Source organism: Aplysia californica, unplaced genomic scaffold (assembly GCF_000002075.1).
Source record: "Aplysia californica isolate F4 #8 unplaced genomic scaffold, AplCal3.0 scaffold00181, whole genome shotgun sequence".
Lineage (NCBI taxonomy): Eukaryota > Metazoa > Mollusca > Gastropoda > Aplysiida > Aplysiidae > Aplysia > Aplysia californica.
Window position 1 is genome coordinate 534,213 of NW_004797451.1, and position 10,114 is coordinate 544,326.

The window sequence follows — 10,114 nt, forward strand, 5'->3', positions numbered from 1 at the left end:
TCATCATCATCATCATCATCATCATCATCATCATCATCATCATCATCATCATCATCATCATCATCATCATCATCATTGCAGACAACCTGCACTATATAGAACAATATAAAACTTTGGGCGGCACTGCACAACCGTATGGACCAACCGCGCCTGCTTAAAATAAAACTTTACTGAGCTACAAATGAACAGAGAGATATAGTTTGAGGTATGTTAGTTTTTCCTGAGGTGGGGTGGGGGAGGGGAGGAGGGAGACAAAGTGAGTAATTGGGTTTGTTAAGAGAAAGCCTAAGGGCAGTTTTATAGGCTACTTTTACGAAATGGATTGCTTTTATGTCATGTCGTCTACACTCTCCTTGTACTGATGCTGCAAACCCTAGGTCTTCATAGAGTACGGTATCGGTTCCGCAAATGAGATAGAATATTACGCCGGTCTTATTGGCGCGTAGTTTAGAGTCTGGTTGGCTTCTTTATATTCGCTCATCTCAACAACATTGACAGTGGTCTATGGTCTCAAGTGTAAAAGACCCTATTTGCATTATTTGAAGATTATATGGTTCAGAGTAAACTATCACATAAATCCCTATGAGTAGGCCTACATTTAAACGATAGGCAAATCACATGAAAAGATATCAACATCAAAAGACTTCGCAGACTATCATTAATCAGTCGTGATTGAAAAGTGTTGCTGTGCACCGACTGTTTATTCCTCTCCGGAAAAGCGGCGCGCCCCTCGTTTGACACTCGTGACGTCACAGCTAAGATCTCTTGTTGTATTTCTTATAACCTGTTTACAAACTTGTAAAAATCATAAACGAGTCCTCTATTTTTAGACTCCGGGTATGTGAGTTTGCAATAACAGAAAAAAGAGTGAATGTGCACAAAGAGAATAATATGAAAATTTGATGCTGATGAGTTGGTCTTATCACTCCCTATCACAACACTTATTGCGTTATGTGAAAGGTAAGACCTTCGCATGTAACGTCCGTCTCCGATAGGGCCTAGCCAAATGGGCTGAGAACTTTTAAAACTCCTCGAAATGACCCGAGTTTAAGAATGACAGGTTTGGAATTCGGACCAAGACCATTCTCCTCCTTAGTCCAACATGATACCAACTGAGCTAACGCAGTGAATGCAAGAGCAGAAAAGTATTGTAGTTAAAGGAATAAGAATATTTGATGGCCCATGGTGGGTGGCTGATGAGATTACAATTTTGCTAGTAAATGGTTTGTGATCAATACTTAAGTAAAAAATCAGACATTTTTATGTCCCCACCGACACAATTTAGATTATTTAGATAGCAGACCCCGACCCTGCATGCCAGGACCAACCCCAGCTGAGAGGGATGCAACATCCCAAGAGAAAGAACTATATCATCATCATAAAGTGCCAGATCTGAAACAGATATCGGCGATCATGGTTCTCCATTCATTTCTCCGCTCGAATGCTCTCACAAAATATCCTATAATATCTTGGTGTTTCCCCGTCACCCATCAGTTAAGGTTTTCCAGATAACTTCCTTTATGTCTATACCTGCTTCGTGTGCCTTCTATCTTTCAAACAAGAACAAAATGTCGATTCAAGTGTAAAGACTTTGAATTTCTGTAAACATAACAGGTAGAGATAGTCAACAAAAAATGTCACTCAACTCTTTAGCAAAGTTTCCCTACCTCCTTTCACAGTACACAGGAACGTCACAGGCGTCTGTAATGTGACGTCACGGCGCTCGCCGTCACATTGAGAAGACACATTTTCGATTCCGGCGTGGAGAGGATAAAATTGTTATCGCGTACCCCGGTCTTTCTGCTGTGACCTCATATTCCTCTCAGTCCGGGTCTTTCTGCTGTGACACTGTATCCCTCTCAGCCTGGGCAGGCTTTGACTGTCAGAGTCGAAGCTCGCCTCCTAAATCATTTAAATAAATTATGTCGGTGGCACCGGCAGTCTAGTAGTTAGACTGCCGGACTCATAAACGGGAGGTCCGTGTTTTTGGGATTCGTGGAACAGACCCGACGTTGTGTCCTTGGGAAAGGCACTTTACCCGATTTTTTTTTCACCCAACCTAGTGGGAATGGATACCATTCATGGACATTGAAAGATCTTGCCAGTATGTTAGTGTACTAGTGCCTGTAAAAGGGCTGCTTATTGTGTATGCTTCCCAGGAAGTTAATATTGTTTTAGAATGATATTATGTTAACTAGGGGTATGTAAAGTGCATACGTTTATTTATAATTATCAAGAACTCATTAAAAAAGACAAATAACAAACGATTAAGCGCAAAAGAGACCGTTTACACGGGTGGAAAATATAAGGCAAAAAATTATAATGATGACGTAAGTTCAAATCGATGATCAAGCATGCGATGTGTTTCTTATTATCACTGTTGGTTGACTTTTAATTTACTTACACCTGTTTGCAGTTTCTAACGATCGACCTTTGATAAGCTATTATATAAGAAAACAAATCAATTGTATTAATGAGCTCACGGGGACGAAGCCAGCCGAAACAAAGATTGTATTTTGCGTCTGACAAACGAAGACGTTTACCCCTTTTAATTGATGGTCGATAGTGTCACTACAATGGCTGGGACGTTTGGATGTTTGTAATTGTGTGCCGAATGTTTACTTAAATGATTAAAATAATGGTTATAATAGACTTTCAACTATGACGCCCAGCTTTACTGAAACTATCCAATTACGCTAATGGGGATGTCAAGTCTTATTGAATATGATTAATTACATGTACCTATAACTCATTTATCTTAATCAAGCAATGCACTCTTGTCGTATAATTTTAACGACGCCTTCGCCATTTTAATTTAAAAAAATAACTGTACAATGTTAGACGTATTGCATAATCACAAAGAAAGAACGATCTTAAACTATAGTGGGGGTTTTTGTCTTTGATACTTCCTTTGTACTGAGCGTATAAATCAAGGTCTGTATCTGACATAGGGGAGGAGCCTAGCGTTAAAGTAACTGTGGTGTCGATGTCTCACACCTCTCTCCCACCCAGAATGTCGATTTCACATTCGTGGGGAAACAATTCAACTTACTCTCGCAATGATAGCCTGAGCATGCGGATGACAACACAATTACCTTCTGGTTCATATTATGCTTATATAGTAAGCGACGAGCAGTGGTTCATTGTCCAAGTGGTCAACGTGGTGGTCATCTCTGGTCTCCTCAGTCTGTTTGGCGTGTCCTCCAACATCATCAACATTGTGGTGTTTGCCAAGCAAGGCTTTCAAGACAGCATGAACATCAGCCTCATGGGTGAGATAGCAATTATCACATCAACAGTTACTAGCAAAAAACCAAATCTACAACAAATGTGCCTATCCAACAGCCCTGGAAGAGAACATAAACCACATGAATGAGGTAGATGTAATAGACTAAGTACACCCACAGCTCACAATGCTGTCGGGCTTTCACAAAGCTGTACTACTGGCCTAGGTCCAGAAATCTTTTATTTTCAGGAGAGAGAGAAAACGTTATGTTCTCGAGATTTTCCCACTTATAAATCATTTATTACATGACTTAAGGTGATAGATCAAGCTTTATTCTACGAGTGAAATTGCCGAATTGTAACAACGCGTTTCAACGAGTAATTACAACTGGCAACTGCACAATTAGGATAAATCATGGTCTATCACCATGACAAGTGTAATTTTAAAACTATCATAATGATATCAGCTGGCGGAATAGATTCGGACCAACAGAGTTCAAATGACCAGTCAGTGACCAAGAGGACCCAATAAAGAATCTCAAAAGAAAACAAAATGTTCATGTCGGTCGGAGTCAGAGTGATGATTTAAAAACAAATCATGTTCTTCTAATATTTGGTAAAACTAATTACATAATATTGTGCTATCCGTATGTCTCCGTTCGCGAAATAACCCCCCCCCAGAACAACAATAACGTAAACATAGGCAAATCAAGCAGAAAAGGTGCGATTAAAAGAGTGTACGATTAAGAAACTGTATTTTTATACAGACTTGTAAGTGATCCAAATTCCGACAATTTTGACTCCGACTAAAATTGTCCGCCCCGGCCGCTTGTTTCAGACCTAACGTTTCCGACCGGCAAACATTTTCATGCGAAAGTTTCTATTTTGGCACCCCACTAGGGCAGTGCTACTGACTGAAGCTGTCTTTAGGCGGTTCCCAAAAGGGGGGTATTAACATGTTCTTATGCACAGTAGAATTGTAAATGGGCTGATTTATCAATGTCATGCTCATAGTGTGCTGGAACAATATAGGGGGAACTGATGCTTTTTCTTTCCTCATCCTTACTGTCGTCATTTTCCCACTACTTCTGTTGTATGTTTGTCACCCTCCTGAGAACTGCCATTTCCGTGGTGCCTTGATAGTCGAAACAGTCTTTGTGCTGTTGAGGCTAGAGAGGTGAGCAGAGTAAGGGCTTGTATCCACTGGGACAAACACCAACCGACCCGATTCCGTCCATCTCTCGGAAAGTTGGTACATGCAGTTGAAATGGAGCACCTTTTTTTCCTTCAGAAATCAGTGAAAATTCAGTTTGGCTGTGTCACCAGACACGACAGGACACGACACGCCCCGACAAAAGACGTGTCGGTTGGAAAGCCGCTTGCTGCATTGTAGCCCAGCCGGGAGGTGACTTATCAGCCATAGGCTCCACCAGAGCTGAAAAAAAATTCTAGTTTTGAGTTTGGATTAAAAATCTAATGTCATATTCGTAACCAGAGCCACAAAATTAGCGAAATGTGCGCCAAAATCACGTGGTTTAAATGCATATTAACACATTTACCCATTTTCCTTAAAAACCTATACATTTCTTTTCCTCGTCTTTGGTTCATCATGTGACTATTTATAGCCCCGCACCGACAACACAGCCCGCCACGACAGCGGTTTAGCGGACACATCCGGGGAATAAGAAGGCTAGCAGACTTGACGTGTCTTTTCCGAACTGTGTGGACAGACAAGACGGGAACGACCAGACCGTTTTTTCCCTCCAGGCAAAAAAATCGGGCCGTGTCTGTCCTAGTGGACACGTAGACTGGCCTGATTTCCCGTTTGGACTTCTCTGTTGACATCCACCCCTTGGCGCTCATATGACCTAATGCAGTTGCGAGCACCGTAAAACCTTTCTAAAACAAAACAAAGATGGGAACAGAAAAGCGAACTAAGAAAAAGACGACACAGTCCGTCCGACATTTACATTTTCCCAAGTAATATTTATTGTAAACGAACATTAGTAAACAAAAGAGTACGCACGGATTATAGCCAATGTCCATTGGCACGATCGGTTCGGTTCGGTTAGCTTGATAGGCAAGGTTAGCCAGATTAACGGCGCAAGGCGACCATTGTGGCACACACCGATCGTCACACTCGTTTTCAAGGACGTGAGTCGGGCGATCGGTTTGAAACATAGATGTACACTCTAGTTTAAAAGAGGGTAACTCTATGGTTTGAAAGAACAAATCCTCCCTGGGGGCCATTAGATGTACATGTATTTGAAATGCTCGTTCATCGTGTCTGTAGGCCTTGTGTGCAGTTTTACGCAAGGAAAAGTTACGATTCTTGTGGGTGTTCTTTCAAAGGTTATCTTTTCTTTCTGCAGGAAAAAGGTTTTCTTTTCTGACACATGCTGTTTCACAGTTTGACTTTAGTTTCTGCCGGAAAAGTTTTTTTGATTAGAACTATTCGTGTGTTTCATTGTAAAGTAACTTTGTGATTGATGTGGTAACTTTATCAGTTTATAGATTTGGAGGTACATCTATAATATATCTTTTCAATCTGAAAATGGGTTGTCCATACTGACAGTTTGTGAACAGTAGAATAAAACATTCTGAGTTTTATCATGTATATGTGCCACAGATGCATTAAGCTTTTGTTTCTTTCACGATAGATTCTCATCTTCTCCTTCAGTCGTCACTGAAAACTTGTTCTAATCTGAGACCATGTCGTTCCGCCGTTCATTTTGTAAACTGAAACAGGGCTATACAATTTATATTGTTGTTGTTGTTGTTGTTGTTGTTGTTATCGATCCAGCAACATCTGGGCTCTCGCCCTTTTGTCCAATGCCATGTAGTGATAAGTGCAGGTTTGCTGCAGTTGCTGTAATGTTCCGTAGAGTGTGTTGTCGAAGTTAGGTCTCGGAGGGAGAAGGGTAGTTCTGATGTCATTTAGGGCTGTACAGTGGAAAAGGTGATGTTCCACCGTCTCATATGCATAGTCACACAAAGGACACATTGGGGGAAGTTCTGGTTTTATTCTGTTCAAGTGAAAGTTGAGCTGTATATGTTCTGTTCGTAGGCGGAAGATCGTGGTCTGTTTTTTTCTCTGTAGGTGGTTGATATTGTCATTTCGTTTTGTTGTTGTCATATGTTTGAAAACTGCTCTGCCTGTCTTTCCCAAGGCCCATCTGTTCATCCAATCTTGTTTGCTGTTGCTTTTAATGATTTGTTTTGCAGTGTGGTATGAAGTTGGAATGTTGGGTTGTTACTGTCTAGATCCCCTTTTGGCGAGTGTGTCTGCTCTGTCATTTCCAGGTATGTTTGAGTGTCCGGGAATCCACTGCATCACCAGGTTGACGCCACAGAATGTTATCAGATGATGGGAGCCAAACAGTATATGTGTCAAGTCTTCGTTTAGATGGTGGTCATTTTCTATTGCTTGCAAGACTGATAGTGAGTCAGTGAAGATCACTATACTCTGGCTTTTGTTTGGATGAGTGTCAAAAACTGTGCGGAGATGGTATAGTGCTGTTTCAATTGCTATCATTTCTGCGTCGTAGTTGTTGCATTTCTCTCCACAGGCTGCAGAGATCTCATTGGAACTTCCATCTGGGTACTGTATTAGTATTCCATATCCGGCTTTGGTTGTGCCTTTGAATGCTGAGCCGTCTGTATAGACGTGTATCCAGTCATCTGAATAGCTGTCGATTGTTTGGTGTGAAGAAAGCATCAACTTCACTGGGTCTGAAGATTTTGTGCTATTGTCTCTGAGAGAAGATTTAATGATTGGTTTTTCCATAGAAATGTGGGGAGGGATGTTTTGGTTGACTCTTTTGGTTTCTCTTCTGTTTTGTGGTAGGTGGTGGCTCTCCATTAGTTCTGTGATGCGATGCATGACTGATTTTTGTTGAAGTCGTTTCTTTGGTTTCCATGTTTCTACTAATTTCCTGTTTTGGTGGTTGGGGCACATTCTTTTGGTTCTTTCATGAAGCTCCAAAACTGCTTTATCTCTGCGTATTCCCAGGGGTTCAACATTTGACAGAATTTCACATGCGGCAGTAGGTGTAGATCTCATGCCACCATTAATGAAACGAAGGGCATTATTTTGGACCTTGTCAAGGGTATTGCAAGTAGTTGCACTACACATAGTGAGTAGGCTATTGCTGTATTCCAGGGAAGATCGGACATAACCAAGGTATAGAGCTCTCAGAGTTTGTTTGTCTGATCCCCATGAACTGCTCGCAAGTTTCTTTAAAAGTTGGAGTCTTCTTTTCGCCTTGTTCTTTATGCTCTCCACTTGGCTTTTCATTGTTAGACTTTGGTCAAGTTTGACTCCTAGATACGTTGGTTGTTCTTCTTTGGGGAGTTTTTCATTTCCTCTTTTCAGTTGGAGTTTTTCTTTGGCTATTTTATGGCTCTTTGTAAAGATGGTGTATACTGTTTTCGAGCAGTTTATTTTGAGCTTCCATTTCTGACAGTAATTGTGGAGCCTCTTGAGGTCTTCATTTAATTTTCCTGCTCCTACTACCGTGCTGCGATGTGTCTGCCAGAGAGCAAGATCATCAGCGTAGAGAGTCTTTTCTGATTTCAGCACGTTCGTCACATCATTAATGAAGATCAGGAACAAAGTGCAACTCAGACAGGAACCTTGGGGTAGGCCTTCCTCGAGTACTTCTCTTGACGAGTGGGCATTGTTCACCTTTGTTTCGATGTTTCGATCCGCAAGGAAAAACTTGATCCATTTATAAAGTTTCCCGTGTATCCCGAGGTCCATCATTTTCATGAGTAGGCCTTTTCTCCACACTCTGTCACACGCCTGTTGGAGATCTACAAAGGTGGCAACAGTGTGTTTAGTCTCCTGGAAACCATCCTGGATGTCTTGACTTAGTTTGAAAAGTTGGTCTTCTGTGTTGCTGCCTTTTCTAAAGCCTGCTTGGTGTGGGTTCAAGCTGTTGGAGTTTTCCAGGTACCAGTAAAGGCGGTTGTTCACCATTCTTTCAGCAAGCTTACCGATACATGATGTTAGTGATATAGGTCGGTAGCTCTTCGCTTCTCCAGGTGGTTTCCCCTTCTTCAGGAGCGGTATGATCTGGGCGATCCTCCATGCCTTTGGTATTCCGCTCGTTCTCCAAGTGGTATTTACTAAGCGGCGTATGACATCTTTTCCTTTATCACCAAGGTTGCACAGCATTTCGTTGTATATTTTGTCTGGTCCTGGGGCTTTCTTTTGCTTTAATTTTTTGAGGGCCTGTCCAAGTTCCATCATGCTGAAATCCTCCTCAAAAAGGGTGTTGTTCACGGTAGGGGCTTTTTCGTCATGCTTAGCCTTGTTTATGAGGAGTCTATCGGCCTCGGTTAGTCTACTTGCCCTGTTTACAGAGGCGAAATACCGGTTAAAATGTTCAGCTTTCTTCTGGTCTTCTGCGATGGTGTTGCCTGGAAGGAAAATAGGTTTGGGGTTGCCTTTTTGTCTTTCTCCTGAGAGGTTGCTGACAAGGGACCAAGCCTTTGTTCCATTGTGGCGAAGGTCAAGATCTTCACAAGTCTGGGTCCATTTTTCATTTTTGGCTTTTTTTACTGTCATTTTCACCTGAGCGCAGGTCTTGTTATAGTGTGTTCTGGCTATTGGTGATGGTGAGTTTTCCAGTAACTGTCTGGCCTTCTCTCTTTCTGCCACGACAGTCTGGATTTCTTCATTCCAAAAGGGTTTGTAATTTCTTCGGCATCCCCGTGGAATGTGCAGAGATGCGGCTTTAAGAATATTTTTAGTGACTTGTTCATTAAAAAGATCAGCATCATCTGTTTCTACTATGTTAGAGAGCAATTTGTCTGAGGTCTTTTTGTATTCTGCCCAGTTGGCTTTCTTAAAGTTCCATCGAGTTCTCCGAGGGTGGTTCAAAGTGGGTGGGGAGGTGATCTGTGTAAAGATAGGTCTGTGGTCACTTCCTATGTCATCAATCACTTCGATGCGACAGGCGTTTTTGATGTCAGATGAGCAGATGGTGAGATCTGGCCGGCTGAGAGTCAAGTGGGCTCTGTGAAGTAGGGTAGGAGTGGAGTTAGCATTTTGCAACACAGAGAGGTTGCTGGTTTCACAAAGCTCTTTGATCTTTCGGCCTGTGTTGTTGTAGCTGGTGCAGCCCCATTCAGGGGAGCAGCCATTGAAGTCACCCGCACAAATGGTTTTCTCATAGTTAGTTGCTTGTAGATCAGACAAGTCGCATGTTGTCTGTGAAGGGCTGTAAACATTGTAGATTGTAAACTTCCTACCAATGTGCCATATGGTGGCCTTCTGGATATCTGTCTGTTGGGCAGATGATAAGTGTACGACATCTCCCTGAACATCGTTCCGCAGGTAAGTGACTACACCGCGGCATCCTGTGCATGTGCAGGCGTAACTGGTGTATCCTGTACAATTTATATTTTAAAAAATCTTTTTAAAAAAATTTAAAAAACAAACAAACAATTTATATTAAAAAATCTTCAAACCAGCAAAGGAAAAGCCTAGGCTCAAATACAGGCTCATTTTCAGGACACGCAGTAAAGCCTTGGAACAGAAAACCAAATTTGATATTAGGCAACGTTTTCTTGAAAAAAATCAAGATAATAAATTACCCACTGTCCCAGAATCAGCAGGTTAAAAAAAAAATACCGTCTTGACCTGTGTCCGTGGTGTAGCAGTCATACGCAGACCCGAGTTGAATTAATGAATGAAGAGAATATTACCAATATTTCTGTGCTGGGATGTTATACCCCTCTCCGCCCGGGTTGGTCCTAACGGACAGGGTTGACGTGTGTCTCCTAAAATGATCTAAGTTGTGTCGATGGGGACGTGAAATCACCTACCACTAAAACACACACACACACATACACACACACACACACACACACACACACACAC